Below are 14,702 nucleotides of genomic sequence, written 5' to 3'. Positions count from 1 at the left end.
AACACATTTAGGTCAACCTTAGAGATGGTCATCCTTAGATTTGGTCATTTCTGATTTTCGGCGATAATGGAAACCGAGGACGCCCATCTCAGAAACGACCAAATCCAAGCCCTTTGGTTGTGAAAGGAGCCAGCATTCGTAGTGCACTGGTCCCCCTGACATGCCAGGACACCAACCGGGCAACCTAGGGGGCACTGCAGTGGACTTCACAAATTGCTCCCAGGTGCATAGTTCCCTTACCGTGTGTGCTGAGCTCCCCCCCAAAACCCACTTCCCACAACTGTACACCACTACCATAGCCCTTATGGGTGAAGGGGGGCACCTAGATGTGGGTACAGTGGGTTTCTGGTGGGTTTTGGAGGGCTCTCATTTATCACCACAAGTGTAACAGGTAGGGGGGGATGGGCCTGGGTCCGCCTGTTGAAGTGCATTGCACCCACTAAAACTGCTCCAGGGACCTGCATACTGCTGCGATGGACCTGAGTATGACATTTGAGGCTGGCAAAAAATATTTTTAAAGAATTTTTTTTTAGGGTGGAAGGAGGTTAGTGACCACTGGGGGAGTAAGGGAAGGTCATCCCCAATTCCCTCCGGTGGTCATCTGGTCAGTTCGGGCACCTTTTCGTGGCTTGGTCGTAACAAAAAAAGGACCAAGTAAAATCGTCCAAGTGCTCGTCAGGGATGCCCTTCTTTTTTTGATTATGAGTCAAGGATGCCCATGTGTTAGGCATGCCCAAGTCCCGCCTTCACTATGCCTCCAACACGCTCCCGTGAACTTTGGTCGTCCCCGCGACAGAAAGCAGCTGGGGACGCCCAAAACTGGCTTTCGATTATGCCGATTTGGGTGACCCTGGGAGAAGGACGCCCATCTTCCGATTTGTGTCGAAAGATGGGCGTCCTTCTCTTTCGAAAATAAGCCTGATATGTTCCCCAGCATCTAAGCTGTTGATTACAGTGTAATTAGAACACTAGTGGCATTTCCGTGTTGACTGATTTATTTTTATCAATGGAGGCTATCAGGCTAAAGTTTTAGTAAGTACTAGCCGTTGAGCCCGTAAAAACGGGCTAGTAAAGGAAGGGGGGGGGTTGAAAGGCCCCCCCCGGATAGGTCGCCGCCGCCCCCCCCCCCCCCCCCCCGGAGTCCCCTCCGCCACCCCTCCACCTGGGCCGGGTACCTGGCTTCACTATTCAAACCGCCGGAACGCAGCACACAGCTCATCTGAGCTGCCGTCGGCCTTCCTTCTTCTCTGCGTGTGTTCCGCCCTCGTGTGACGTAACGTCGGCGAGGGCGGGACACAGGCAGGTAAGGAAGGCCAACGGCAGCTCAGATGAGCTGTGTGCTGCGTTCCGGCGGTTTGAATAGTGAAGCCAGGTACCCGGGCCTGGTGGAGGGTGGGTGGCGGCGGCGGCGACTCCGGGTGGGTGGGGGGAGCGGTAGCGGCAACCCTGGGGGGGAGCGGTGGTGACGGCGGTTCCCTCACTCGCAGGTGCGCAGGTTCCCTCTCTGTCACGCCCCCGTCATCACGTATTGACGTGGGGGCGGGACAGAGAGGGTCTCTACTGCGCATTTGCTAAAATTTATTTTTTAATTTCAACTTCCCATTATTTCTGATTTGGGGGGAAAAATGTATGTAGCAATACTCTGCCATTTTTTTGTGGCAATTCAAACCAACTATTGTAGCAGTTGTTCTCGTGAAAGATGTTGATACTGAAACTCCTGAAGCAGGCGTAGTGCTGCCGAAACACGAGACTGTGTTGAGTTCATTGTGTCTGTTCTTTGGTAATAAAGGGACTCTTTTACAAAGGCGCATAAGGGCCTATGCATGTGAAGCGCGCATGCACCTGGCGGTAATTCTGAGTTTGGCACGTGCTGAAAACACGCGTTAGAAAATACTTTTCTATTTTCCATCGCAGGGGCATTCCCGGAAGTAATCAGAATTTGGTGCGCACTGGACGGTTACCACACGGGTAACGCGTGAGCTGTTACCGCTAAGTTAATGGGTGGCATTAAGGGCTCGGGCTGTAAATAGATGTGCACTGGTTTTCATTTTGCGCACGTCTACTTCCAGGCCCCTCCTCCAACCCCCCCCCTCCTTTTTTTCCAGATGCACTGGAGAAATGGTCCAGCGCACGTCCAATACACACGGCCACACTACCGCAGCCCACCTTTTGGCGTGCCTTTGTAAAAGGGCCCTAATGACTTTTACTTACCTATCTCTGGAGTCTCGCTTGTTTTGGTTGACCTACGTCCCTTCCCTACTTCATTGGACAGTACTTCTTTCCATAGGTGTTTTGGGAAGCTTGCCAGGTGCCCTTGGCCTGGATTGGCCGCTGTCGTGGACAGGATGCTGGGGTCGATGGACCCTTGGTCTATTCCCAGTGTGGCATTACTTATGTACTTATGTAGGTAATCCTTCCTTGTTCTTCAGGTGTTGGTATTCCCATGTTGACTGACTTACTTACTAAAACTTATGGCTGATAGCCTCTATTGATAAAAGTATGTCTTTCTACAAACATTTATTTTTCTAATTTCAGCTTCCCTTTATTTCTGATTTTTGGAAAAAATGTATGCAGGAGAATGCCTTTTGCTCCATAACTAGACTTGACCTGCTATTATTGAAAAAAATGGCAACCCATTGTTTTGAAGGTTCATGCTTTATTTCACCTACCAGACACACCACCTTTCATAGTTCATCTTTATTTGATACACCACCCATAAAATTACTTATTTAAGCGGTTTACAATATTAAAAATATGAAGGGGATTTATATATGCCATGCTATGCTACTAGAGTTTTATATCCCACCATATCCCTTATTTAGGTTCAGAGCGGGTTACATAAAAACATAAAAATAACATACCTCATTCATATCCCGCCTAATCCGCATATATTATACTGATTTCATAAAGCTGAAAAACTACTTCTTAGCTCTCTTCTGAAAAACATCATAAGACAAACTTTGACAAATGTAGAGGGTAATGAATTTCGAACCTCAACCACTGAATAACAGTAAGACAAGGAAGTGCATAGCATAAGAACAGCCATACAGGGTCAGGCTCAACGTCCATCTAGCCCAGTATCCTGCTTCCAACAGCGGACACTCCGAGTCACAAATATGCTAGCAAGATCCCCCCCTCAGGGATAAGAAGTGGCTTTCCCCAGGTCTATATTAACAATATTTTATGGTCTTTTCTTCAAGGAACTTATCCAAACCTTTTTTAAACCCAGATATGTTAGCTGCTTGTACCATATCCAGTGGCAACAGGTACCAGAGCTTAACTATTTGTTAAGTGAAAAAGTATTTCCTCTTCCTATTTGTTTTAAAAGTATTCCATGTAACTTTATTGAGTGTCCCCTAGTCTTTGCACTTTTTGAAAGTGCAATCAATCAATTTGTTTTTACCGGTTCTACTTCACTCAGGACTTTGACGCATTAATTGCCCACCCCTACAAAAAAAATATAGTGGAATTAGAAAAAGTCCAGAGAAGCGAGACCAAAATGATAAAGGGGATGGAACTCCTCTCACACAAGGAAAGCTAAAGAGGTTAGGGCTCCTCAGCTTGGAAAAGAGATGGCTGAGGGGAGATATGACTGAGGACCACAAAATCCTGAATCAATTTTTTACTCTTTCAAAAAGTACAAAGATAGGGGACATTCAATGAAATTATATGGAAATACTTTTAAAACAAATAGGAAAAAATATGTTTTCACTCAATAAATAGTTAAGCTCTGATCTAGAAGTCGTTGCAGGAGGAAGTGGTAACAGTGGTTAGCGTATCTGGGTTTAAAAGAGGTTTGGACAAGGTCATGAAAAGTCCATAGTCTGTTACTGAGACAGACATGGGTAGCCACTGCTTGCCCTGGGTTTTGTACCATGGAGTGCTGCAATGTTTTGGGTTTCTGCCAGGTACTTGTGACCTGGATTGGCCACTGTTGGAAACGGGATACTGGGCTAGATGGACCATTGGTCCGACCCAGTATGGCTATTCTTATGTTCAAAAATTGATTATTAGCATCTGATTATTTGCATTAATTGGCTTGTTGCTCAATTAAATTTGCACATGCAAGTTATAGAATTGGAGGTCTATTTCTGCAGGCAGTGGGCCTTTTCATTAAGATAGGAGTCTGATTCACTATTGCACTGACGCACACAACATTGCCGAAACACGGTCTGTGTTGAGTCACTTCCCTTTGCACCAGAACCAGTGACTATTTTAAGAAGCTGTTTCCTTGGATGCCTTCTTTTGGACCTCACTCTTTTTTGCTCGTCTGATCGGAGCACATCCCACACCCAGCCACACTTGGCAACATATGTACCAAACAAAAACAATGCAGAAACACCCAATGTGCTGATATGTATATGGGTAGAACAGGGAGGAGCACAGGCTTGACTGAAGATGAAGGGAAAATGTCCCTGATGAAATAGCTACAGCTTGTGAATGAGTTAGAGAACAATGACAAGCAAAACTCACTTAACCCTCCATTGCCCCATGTAAGCCGCATTGCTCCTGCCATGAGTGGGAAAGCGCGGGGTACAAATGTAACAAACCAAAAAAAACCCAATTTATTTATTTGGTTCACTTGTATCCCACATTTTCCCAGCATGTGCAGGACTCAATGTGGCTAACAAAGTTACAAGAAAATTACAAAATACAGCAGGATATAATAGTTAAATAGAAAGTAACAAATACAGTAACTTAAGCAGCCAAATTAAGTGAATACGGATGGGAAATCGGGAGCAACAAGAAAAAGCAGACATAAGGCAAAAAGTGGGGAAATCTGACAAAACAGAATTAGGGGATTAAAGAGTATTGGGGACAGTGGGATAGGCTCTACTAAACAAATAGGTTTTTAGTAATTTTTTAAAAGTTGGGTGATCCGTTGTCTCTTTCAATTCTGCACCTAGCATGGGCTGATTTAAGCCTCTTTTCATCTGCTTTGTAAAGTTATTTCCTCTTTAAATGTATCAACTGCTGCCCTGGTTTTAATAAAACCACATAATGTGGCACTCAAAGTTAAACTCAAAATACAGCAGGCACAAAACAAGCCAAACAAATAAAACCCAGAATCAAACATCATAAAACAGATAAGTTTAAAACCAACCAAAAGCAAACAAAATGTTTAATGTATCACACATCCCATAACCAGAGCACTACTATGCCACAGCCAGCCTAAAAGGTTCAGTTAAAATTTCAAAACTACATCTAGAATCATAATGTTCTATTATGCATTGTGTTAGCATTGTAAGTAGTATACCATGCCATGCTGTGTATTGTTATTTGAATATTTTTACTGCTGTAATTGCCTAGTGCTCATGTTTGATCTATTCTTACTGTACATAATCATAATGTAACAAACTGTACCTCCATCATTTACAACGTATTGTAAGCCACACTGAACCCGCAAATAGGTGGGAAAATGTGGGATACAAATGCAATAAATAAATAAATAATACATCACCTTGAGTGAATTCCTTTAAAAAGGCGGTAAATAAATCCTAATAAATAAATAAATAAAAACTAACCCCATCTCATAACCCCCACCAAAACTCCCACAGAATCCTGACCTCCTAAAATCCTCCATAAATCCATATTGCTGTTCCCCAAATCAGAATTTAGGGGGCTGGAATCAAATCAATAATCTTAAATGCTATGGAGGAGATTTTATATATATATATATATATATATATATATATATATATATATATATATATATATATATATATATATATATATATATATATGGTGCCTAAAATAATCGGCGCTGAAATCAGTGCCGACTAAGCGTATTCTGTAATTGATTATAGAACCCTGATGGCGAACCTATGACACTTGTGTCAGTACTGACACGCGTAGCCATTTTCGGTGACACGCGGCCGCATGTGGCCGCATACAGAGAAGCAGCGGCGTTCCTTGCTGACACCAGGGGCGGATCGCCGATGCGCACCCCCCCCAGGTGCAGCTCAACCTCCCCCCCGCCAAATCACCCCCTCCCCAGTGCATGTTTACCCGCTGGGGGGGTGCCGTGTGCGCTCCTATTGGCTCCCTCCGAGTCCTCCGCTTGTTCCCTCCCTGCTGCTCCCTCTGCCCCGGCTCCTGCATGGCCGTTAGGGGATCTTTGACCTCACTTCCAGCCGGCGGAGCAGAGAGCAGCGGAATGCCGTGGGGGACGCATCTCTGAGGGCCCTGTGATCGCCATTACCAGCAACCACATAACCACAGCAACCATCATCCAATCTACTGTTCTGGGGTGTCGTGGATTTCTAATTGACCATCATTACTGAGATAGGTGAGGGGGAGGCTGGGAGAGGCGAGGGCATGTGCTATGGGTGCCGTTTCCCGCCATTAGAAATAGCGGCAGCCATCTTAATTTACATAAGGTGGTCAGTTAGGCTAGTTAACCCCTAATTGCCTGCAGGGCTAACAGGCTAACTATAATTCTATCTTCTGTCACTGCCCCCCTGATGGAGAACCCAAAAAATAAAAAAACAAGGTTAAGTAAAGGAAGTGGTAGTAGCAGTAGCCGACCCTTTCAAGAGACATGGACCGAGATGTATGGCATTATAGAAAAAAATGGCAGATCATTTTGCGTTCTATGTACTGAAACGGTAGTAAGCAGAACGTGGAATATAAATAGACATTTTGAAACTAATCATTCCCAGCTCTTGAAAAAAAGTGAGGATGAAAGGAAGGAATACATTTCCAGGCAGCTACACTTTTATAAGAGCCAATCTAATTCCATCCTTACATTTGTAAAAGGTTCTACAAATTTAACATCTGCAAGTTTGAGCATTGCTCACTCCATAGCTCAGCATGGAAAAGCACTCAGTGAGGGAGGATTTATTAAAGAAACTCTCCTAAGATGTGCACCAGTTCTATTTCACGATATGCAGAATAAAGATGCAATTATTAAGAGAATATCTGAGTTACCAGGAAATTTGGAGTGCCTGGATCCGATTACCAGACACTTTTAGCACCCTGAAAAATATAGCAATGGCTTTACTCACAATTTTTCCCTCTACGTACTTTTGTGAAACCTTATTCTCAGCGTTAAATAATATCAAAACCAACAAAAGAAACAGATTGACAGATGAAGTTAGTAGCGCTTGCTTGGGCTTGAAGTGTACAAAATACCAACCTTCAATTGAAGATTTAGCCAATGAAATTCAGCAACAAAAAAGTCACTAATAGGCAGATTAGTTAAAGAATCCCCCCTCCCCCTCACTTATCTTAGTTCACGGCACCCCACACAAGTTAAATAATATCAAGACCAACAAAAGAAACCGACTGACAGATGAACAAAGAAGTCACTAAGCAGGTAAGTTAAATAATTAGGTTTTGGTTTATTAAATACAGTTATATATTACAATTATACATTTTTGTTATTTAAACTATAAATATCGCAAAATTATTGTTTTTTTTCTCGAAGTGACACACCACCCGAGTTATGCTCGGTTTTTTGGCAAATTTTGACACACCAAGCTCAAAAGGTTGCCCATCACTGTTATAGAATATGCTTCATTGATATTCCAGTGCCGATATCGTCGCGCATCCATTTTACGCCAATGAAAATCTGGTGTAAAATCTTAGCACCTAGATTTAGGCACAGTGGGCCATATTCTAGAACTAGGTGCCTAAATTTTAGAATGCCCATGAAACAGCCATTTCCCCACCCACAACCACGCCTCTTTTTACTTCCGCGCATTAGAAGTTTGGCGCACATTGTTACAGAATACACTTAGCAAGTTGTGCATCTAAATTCTAATCAGTGCCAATTAGTGCTCATAATTGCTTGTTAAGTACTGTTACCAGCGCTCATTATTTATTTTATTTATTTTGGTGCATTTGTACCCCACATTTTCCCACAGGAGCAGGTGCAATGTGGCTTCAAGAGGAAAAAATACAAAGCAAAGATGACTCAGGTACAGATTGAGACAGGCAGGGAATGGAACAGAGGAAAACACGGGGTGAAAGATAGGGGCAAAGCAACCGGCAGATAACCATGTACAGTCAGGAAGGGAGAGAGGTTAAACATAGGAGTTGCCACTGGAATAAGCTTTGGCGAATAAGAATGTTTCTAAAGACTTTTTGAACAGGTGGTGGTCGACTAGTTCTTTTAGTTGTCTCGGCAGAACATTCCAGAATTTTGGACTGACGTAGGGGAAGGACGAAGCAAAAAGGGTCTTGTATTTAACATTCCTGCAGTTGGGATAACGTAGATTGAGGTAGGTCCTTGCAGTTATTAGCGCATTTCTAGAAGGTAGATCGATGAGATGGCGCATGTATTCAGGGGCTTCTCTCCATAAATTATCTTGTGCGTTAGTGAGCAGATTTTAAATGTAATTCGATCTTATTTTCAAATCCCCTTATACTCAATCTCCAATCTTCTCCTCGCCATCCTTTTTACCATATCCTTCCCAATCTCCTTCTATTTTACCTTTCCTATCCTTGTCTACCTTCCCTATTCCAATTCATATATTCTTGGGCATTGTTGCCACTGTGTTTATCACAGTTTATAATATTCCTTGTACATGTTCTTTGTAACGCTTTTTCTTTTACTATGTAAGCCGGATTGAGTCTGCTGTATGTGGGAAAGCGCGGGGTACAAATGTAATAAATAAATAAATAAATAAATCTTTGACTGGGAGCCAGTGTAGTTTATAACGCAGTGGCTGTGCATGATGAAAACGCGATTTGCCCAATATTAGCCTTGCTGCCGTGTTTTGAGCAGTCTGTAGCCATTTCAGAATGTAGTCCCGACAACCAGCATAAATCCCGCTACAGTAGTCTATATGGGAGAGGACCAGCCAATGGACAAGGGTGCGGAATAGATCTTTCGAAATGAAATGCCGAATGCGCTTCAGCCTCCACATGGCTCATTGTCTAGTTGTAAGCGGTTATCCAACTCTACTGCCAGGAGACTCATGTGTTTGAGATTGAACGTTCTCATTAGCTTGTTAAGCCAATTAAGTTACACGCAGTGTTACAGAATCTGCGCCAATTTCAGTGCCTAAATCTAAGTGCACTCCATAGAACTCAGGGGTATATCCTCTTCAGAGAGTTCACTGCGGTGTACAATAAGCAATAAACATGAAGCATACATAAAAATACAAAGAAAGTATATAAGCCTATCTAATCAGTAGACATTACTAATGTCTTAATCTTCTTCCTAAACAGAGAATAATTCCTATCAGTTCTAATGCAATTCCACAAAGACACCACCTTGGAAGAATAAATGGAACTGGAATTCTAGAAAAACAAACACTTTTAAAAAGAGGCAGACTTAACATCAATCGATTGTGCAAACGAGATGAAAATCCAGAGAGAGGCCAAGACCATCTTGGTCAATAGTTCAGAGGTAAAATCCATATAATAACTGAAAAAATAAGCAATCAGCTTTAAACACAATTCTTTCATTAACAGGAAGCCAGTGTAATTTGTCAATATACAATGAAACACTACTATATCGATACAGTTTTAAAAAATGAATCTAACTGAAGTATTTGCAATAAGTTGTACCTTTTTGGAATATATGGAACTAATATCCAGAAAATGAATATTGCAGTCATTTAAATGAGGTGATATTAACATCTGAACCAGAAGGCAAAGTCCTTCTGATCAAAAAAAGATGTGATCAGATGATGTTGCTCTTAAAGAAAGTTCTTACATTAATCATAACATCATATTTTAATACAAATTTATTTCAAAAATCACTTCTATAATAATGAAGCACAGCGGAGGAGTGGCCTAGTGATTAGGGTGGTGGACTTTGGTCCTGGGGAACTGAGGAACTGAGTTCGATTCCCGGCACAGGCAGCTCCTTGTGACTCTAGGGCAAGTCACTTAACCCTCCATTGCCCGCCACATAGAGCCTGCCATGAGTGGGAAAGCACAGGGTACAAATGTAACAAAAATAAATTATAGAAGTGATTTTTGAAATAAATAAATTTGTTTTAAAATACGATGCTATGATTAATGTAAGAACTTTCTTTAAGAGTGTCTGGATTTAATATTGAGGAAGTATTGTTTGATTAGATTCCTGAATAAGTATTGATTGTCAGATGCAGTTGCCTCACATATCTGGAGGCCCATGCTCTGGTTCTCCACCCACCCCACCCCCCCTGGACTCTGCATTCAAGGCTTATGTCTTGCCTCCTCCAACCACCTCCTTTCTCGGGGCCTGCCCTTAAGATCAACATCCTTTCTGTTCCCTAGTGTGCCTTTAAGGACAATGCTCTCACCCACACGAGGGTTCATACTTGAGGACAATGCTCTGTCACACAGGCTCATACACAAGAATAACGCTCTCTCCTTCACAAGGGTCTCATACTCCAGGACAATGCTCTCAATGCTTTCCACTTCACAATTGTCTCCCATCCCAGCTAGTCAAGGTATCATAGAGACAGTCATTGGCTAGACTCCTTCTGGAACCCTGAGTCTGGCCACCAGATGAGACTCTCCCCTCCAGGGATCAGAAGTTGGTCTTGGGAATCAAACTGAGCAGGACTGGCTCAAGATTTTCTGGCAATCTGAGCCAGCTTCTGCTTCGGCGCACCCTTCCGCCCCCCCCCCCCCCCCCCATGTAACCCAACAGATCCCCGAGGTCCCAGAACTGATGGGGCAGGAGCAACAGAGCTAGTGCAAAGGTAGTGGGCACCCTACCCTAGGTGAACTATCAGCTGTATACCTCCCTTCAATTAACTTTCAGGCCCCAACCTGCAGTCCCCCACAATGGCTTTGATAATTAAACTCAACAATCATGATCATCACACAAATATCCCATAAAAATAAGGTTAAAGTACGCACTGATGGTTCTTGTGTAGCTGTCAGAATCTATTATGTTCCTTTTGCTACAGCTGCCTTAAGAAGCTACTGCCCTAGGCAACTGCCTAGTCTTGCCTAATGTTTATGCTAGCCCTGAGGAGTGATCCTCACTCGTTCCTGCCCTAGTAGCTGCCTTCATCAAAATGGCTTTTTTTCCCTTATATGGCAATTTGCACTCTAGTGGTAGTACCATGTAATTACTGCTAGAGGTCAGCAGATAGGGCAGGAGTGAGTGGGAATCCCCAACTCACCCCCACCCCAGGGGTCAAGATACCACCAAAAATAATGGCAATTTACAAAGTGGGCATTTGGTTACATAAGTACATAAGCATCGCCATGCTGGGACAGACCAAGGGTCCATCGAGCCCAGCACCCTTTCACTGACAGCGGCCAAAAGAACAAGCAATTTGTCCCACCCACTAGATCTTGGGTGTCATATATAAGTACATAAGTATTGCCATACTGAGGAAAACCAAAGGTCCATCAAGCCCAGCATCCTGTTTCCAACAGTGGCCAATCCAGGTCACAAATACCTGGCAAGATCCCAAAAAAGTACAAAACATTTTATACTGCTTAACCCAGAAATAGTGGATTTTCCCCAAGTCCATTTAATAATGGTCTATGGACTTTTCCTTTAGGCAGCCGTCCAAACCTTTTTAAAACTCCGCTAAGCTAACTGCCTTTACCACATTCTCTGGCAACGAATTCCAGAGCCCAATTACACGTTGGGTGAAGAAACATTTTCTCCGATTCATATTAAATTTATTACTTTGTAGCTTCATCCCATGCCCCCTAGTCCTAGTATTTTTGGAAAGCGTAAACAGACGCTTCACATCTACCCATTGTCGCGTGCTTGAGGACCTTGGCATACTGTCAGGCTTCTTCCCCGGGAGCACTGGGTTCGTGAGCCCATGGGCCACTACCGTGGAGCGGCAGTGGCAGGCAAGATCACCTCCACGGTAGAGATGAGACAAAACTGGACCGGAACCCCGGACTGGAGTTCTACACCGGAATACACGGAACTGGAACGCACCGGACGGGTGCGCACTGGAGTGGAGCCCGCTGGACTGGAACACACTGGAGGGCCCCACAGGACTGGAACATACAGGAGTGAAACCCGCTGGACTGGAACACACTGGACCTAGGCTTCACCTACGCCTGACCACCTTTCTCCGAGGGTTGAGCCCTCAGGTTCTGGCAGCCAGTAGGACTTACAGGAAAACCCGGAACTGGAACTTGCAAGCAGGAACAGCAGGAATGAAGATCCAGGAGTGCCCCCTGGCACCTAGGCGCAGGCAAGGCCGACAGGCAGGGACTGTCCGGGTTCTGGCAGTCGGCAGGTTTAAACACAATGACTAGTAAACTGTACCTAGGCTAATAGAAACGCTATACCCAGGCAAACCAGTCATACACAAGAAACATACACAGAGCACACTCAGGAGACTTGAAAGCTATACACCAGCTAACAACAAAGCTGTGCCCAAGCTAACAAGTCATGCACTGGAAACAAACACAGAGCACTAGCAAAGCTATACACAGGCTAACAAGCCACACGGTGCCTAAGCTGGCTAGTCTAAACAAACACAGAGCACTAGCAAAGCTATACACAGGCTAACAAGCCACACGGTGCCTAAGCTGGCTAGTCTAAACAAACACAGAGCACTAGCAAAGCTATACACAGGCCAACAAGCCACACGGTGCCTAAGTCTAAACAAACACAGAGCACTAGCAAAGCTATACACAGGCTAACAAGCCACACGGTGCCTAAGCTATCTAGTCAAACATAGAAACTCACACAGAGCAAACACTGAAACAGTGTACAGAGCACTCTATACACCAGGGCCCTAAATGAAATGCAAAGGCCAGGGCTGTAGTCTCTAAGTGATTAATAAAGCCCTTCCACACCAGAGGCACAGCTGCAGCAATCACCTTGCATCCAAACAGAGGCTTGACACACAGAGCAGTCAGCCCAGCGGGAGCCATCTTGGATACTGGCATAGAGGAGTCGGCGGCAGCCATCTTGGAAAAGGCATAGCCCACACAGGTGAGGTTCAGTAGGGCAATCAGCACACAGAGCCAGAGAGAAACCAAGACAGAGACAGACACAGAGACAAGCAGAAGCCAGCACAGCCACTGACTCCCAGAAACAGGGTAAGTCTGAGGGTGGTCACGGCCACAGACGTAACACCCATTCAACGCCACTCATTATTTTATAGACCTCTATCATATCTCCCCTCAGCCGCCTTTTCTCCAACTACTACTACTACTACTTAACATTTCTAAAGCGCTACTAGGGTTACGCAGCGCTGTACAATTTAACAAAAAGGGACGGTCCCTGCTCAAAGAGCTTACAATCTAAGAGACAAGTGAACGGTCAGTCCGATAGAGGCGGTCAAATTGGGGCAGCCTGGATTTAGTGAACGGTAACAGTTAGGTGCCGAACGCAGCATTGAAGAGGTGGGTTTTAAGCAAAGACTTGAAGATGGGCAGGGAGGGGGCTTGGCGTAAGGGCTCAGGAAGGTTGTTCCAAGCATAGGGTGAGGCGAGGCAGAATGAGCGGAGCCTGGAGTTGGCGGTGGTGGAGAAGGGAGTCCCACCAGTCCTGCTCAGTTTGATTCTCCAAGCTGAAGAGCCCTAGCCACTTTAGCCTTTCCTCATAGGAAAGTCATCCCACCCCCTTTATCATTTTCGTTGCCCTTCTCTGCACCTTTTCTAATTCCACTATATCTTTTTTGAGATGCGGCAACCAGAGTAGGAGTCACTAGTGAGTTGGAGAGCACACTTTTTTTTTTTTTTTTTAGCAATTGTGCCAGTGATATGGAATAGACTCCACTTGGTACTGAGGAATGAGATTAATCTTTTGGCATTTCAGAAAAGTTTAGAAATGTATTTTTCCAGCATCATAAATGTTGCCATGCTGTTTCTAGTCTCCAGTGGTAAAGCTCTGGGTAGTGATGTTGAATCTAATAGTTTAATTTCACTAGTGAAAGTAAGTAGTGATTGTTGTTTTTCCCCTTGTCTGTCACACATACTATAAGTCTCTTGGAAGCGCATTAAGATTTTATTGCAACATTGATTTCTATTTTGGAAATGCATTGAATGAATTGTCAGGAACAATGGTATATACATTTTATAAATACAATATCATGGCAATCCAAACTGTATTTCCCGTTTATTTTATTTGGCTGATTATTTGGTTGGATTAATTGGTAAACGAAGTTTACACAAGGCTAATTTCAGTTCTTATTGTTTTAAGAGTACTTCGCTAACACATCTCGGCTTCAGCGGCCAGAAGTCACTGCCTGATTGCCCTGTTGGTTCACCTGGACACCTAGGAATGAAGGTCAGCAAACAGGCTGCAGGTGAGCCCTTTTTTTACTAGACAAAATACATCTGTGACTTGTTTTCTAGAACTGTGCACCTTTCACCAGGTGTGTGCAGACTGAGCTAGGGATGAGCTGCCAGAATTGACTAGTAAATAGGAGGCTGTCTTGTGATGTGGCAGGGTATGATGGTTTACATTCAAAAGTAAAGCAAAAAAAAAAAAACTTGATTGCTCCACCCATTACCAGGTATTATGTTTATTTATGTTTACTTCAGACTTAACCCTACCACCTAGATCAAAGGTGGGTAGTGACTGGCAGTTGGGGGCCGCACTTCCTTCATCAGGTGTGGTCAGAATGAAAGAGGACGTTTCTTGTACTGCCATGTTGTTGAGGTTTGTTTTCAAAGCTGTAAGGATTTGCAAGGGGAAAAGATTGGAGGTGAGGGTGAGAGGGTAATGTGAGAGATGCGAGGGAGATCTCATGCCTATTAATTGTGGAGATCTTGACAACCCGACTGGTGGCAACCACAGTCCTCAAGGACCACAACCCAGT

General features: G+C 44.0%; 1 protein-coding gene across 2 annotated transcripts in view; it reads right to left on the bottom strand.

Moving 5' to 3' along the window:
- The window catches only part of LOC115482273 (inositol 1,4,5-trisphosphate receptor-interacting protein-like), a 32,284-nt gene that overhangs the window by 2,388 nt on the left and 15,194 nt on the right, over nucleotides 1-14,702 (bottom strand). The window lies entirely within an intron of this gene.

The sequence above is a fragment of the Microcaecilia unicolor genome, chromosome 12 (genome assembly GCF_901765095.1).
Source record: "Microcaecilia unicolor chromosome 12, aMicUni1.1, whole genome shotgun sequence".
Taxonomy (NCBI): Eukaryota; Metazoa; Chordata; class Amphibia; order Gymnophiona; family Siphonopidae; genus Microcaecilia; species Microcaecilia unicolor.
Note: the sequence above shows the minus strand (reverse complement) of the source record. Positions and strands in the feature narration are given on the sequence as shown.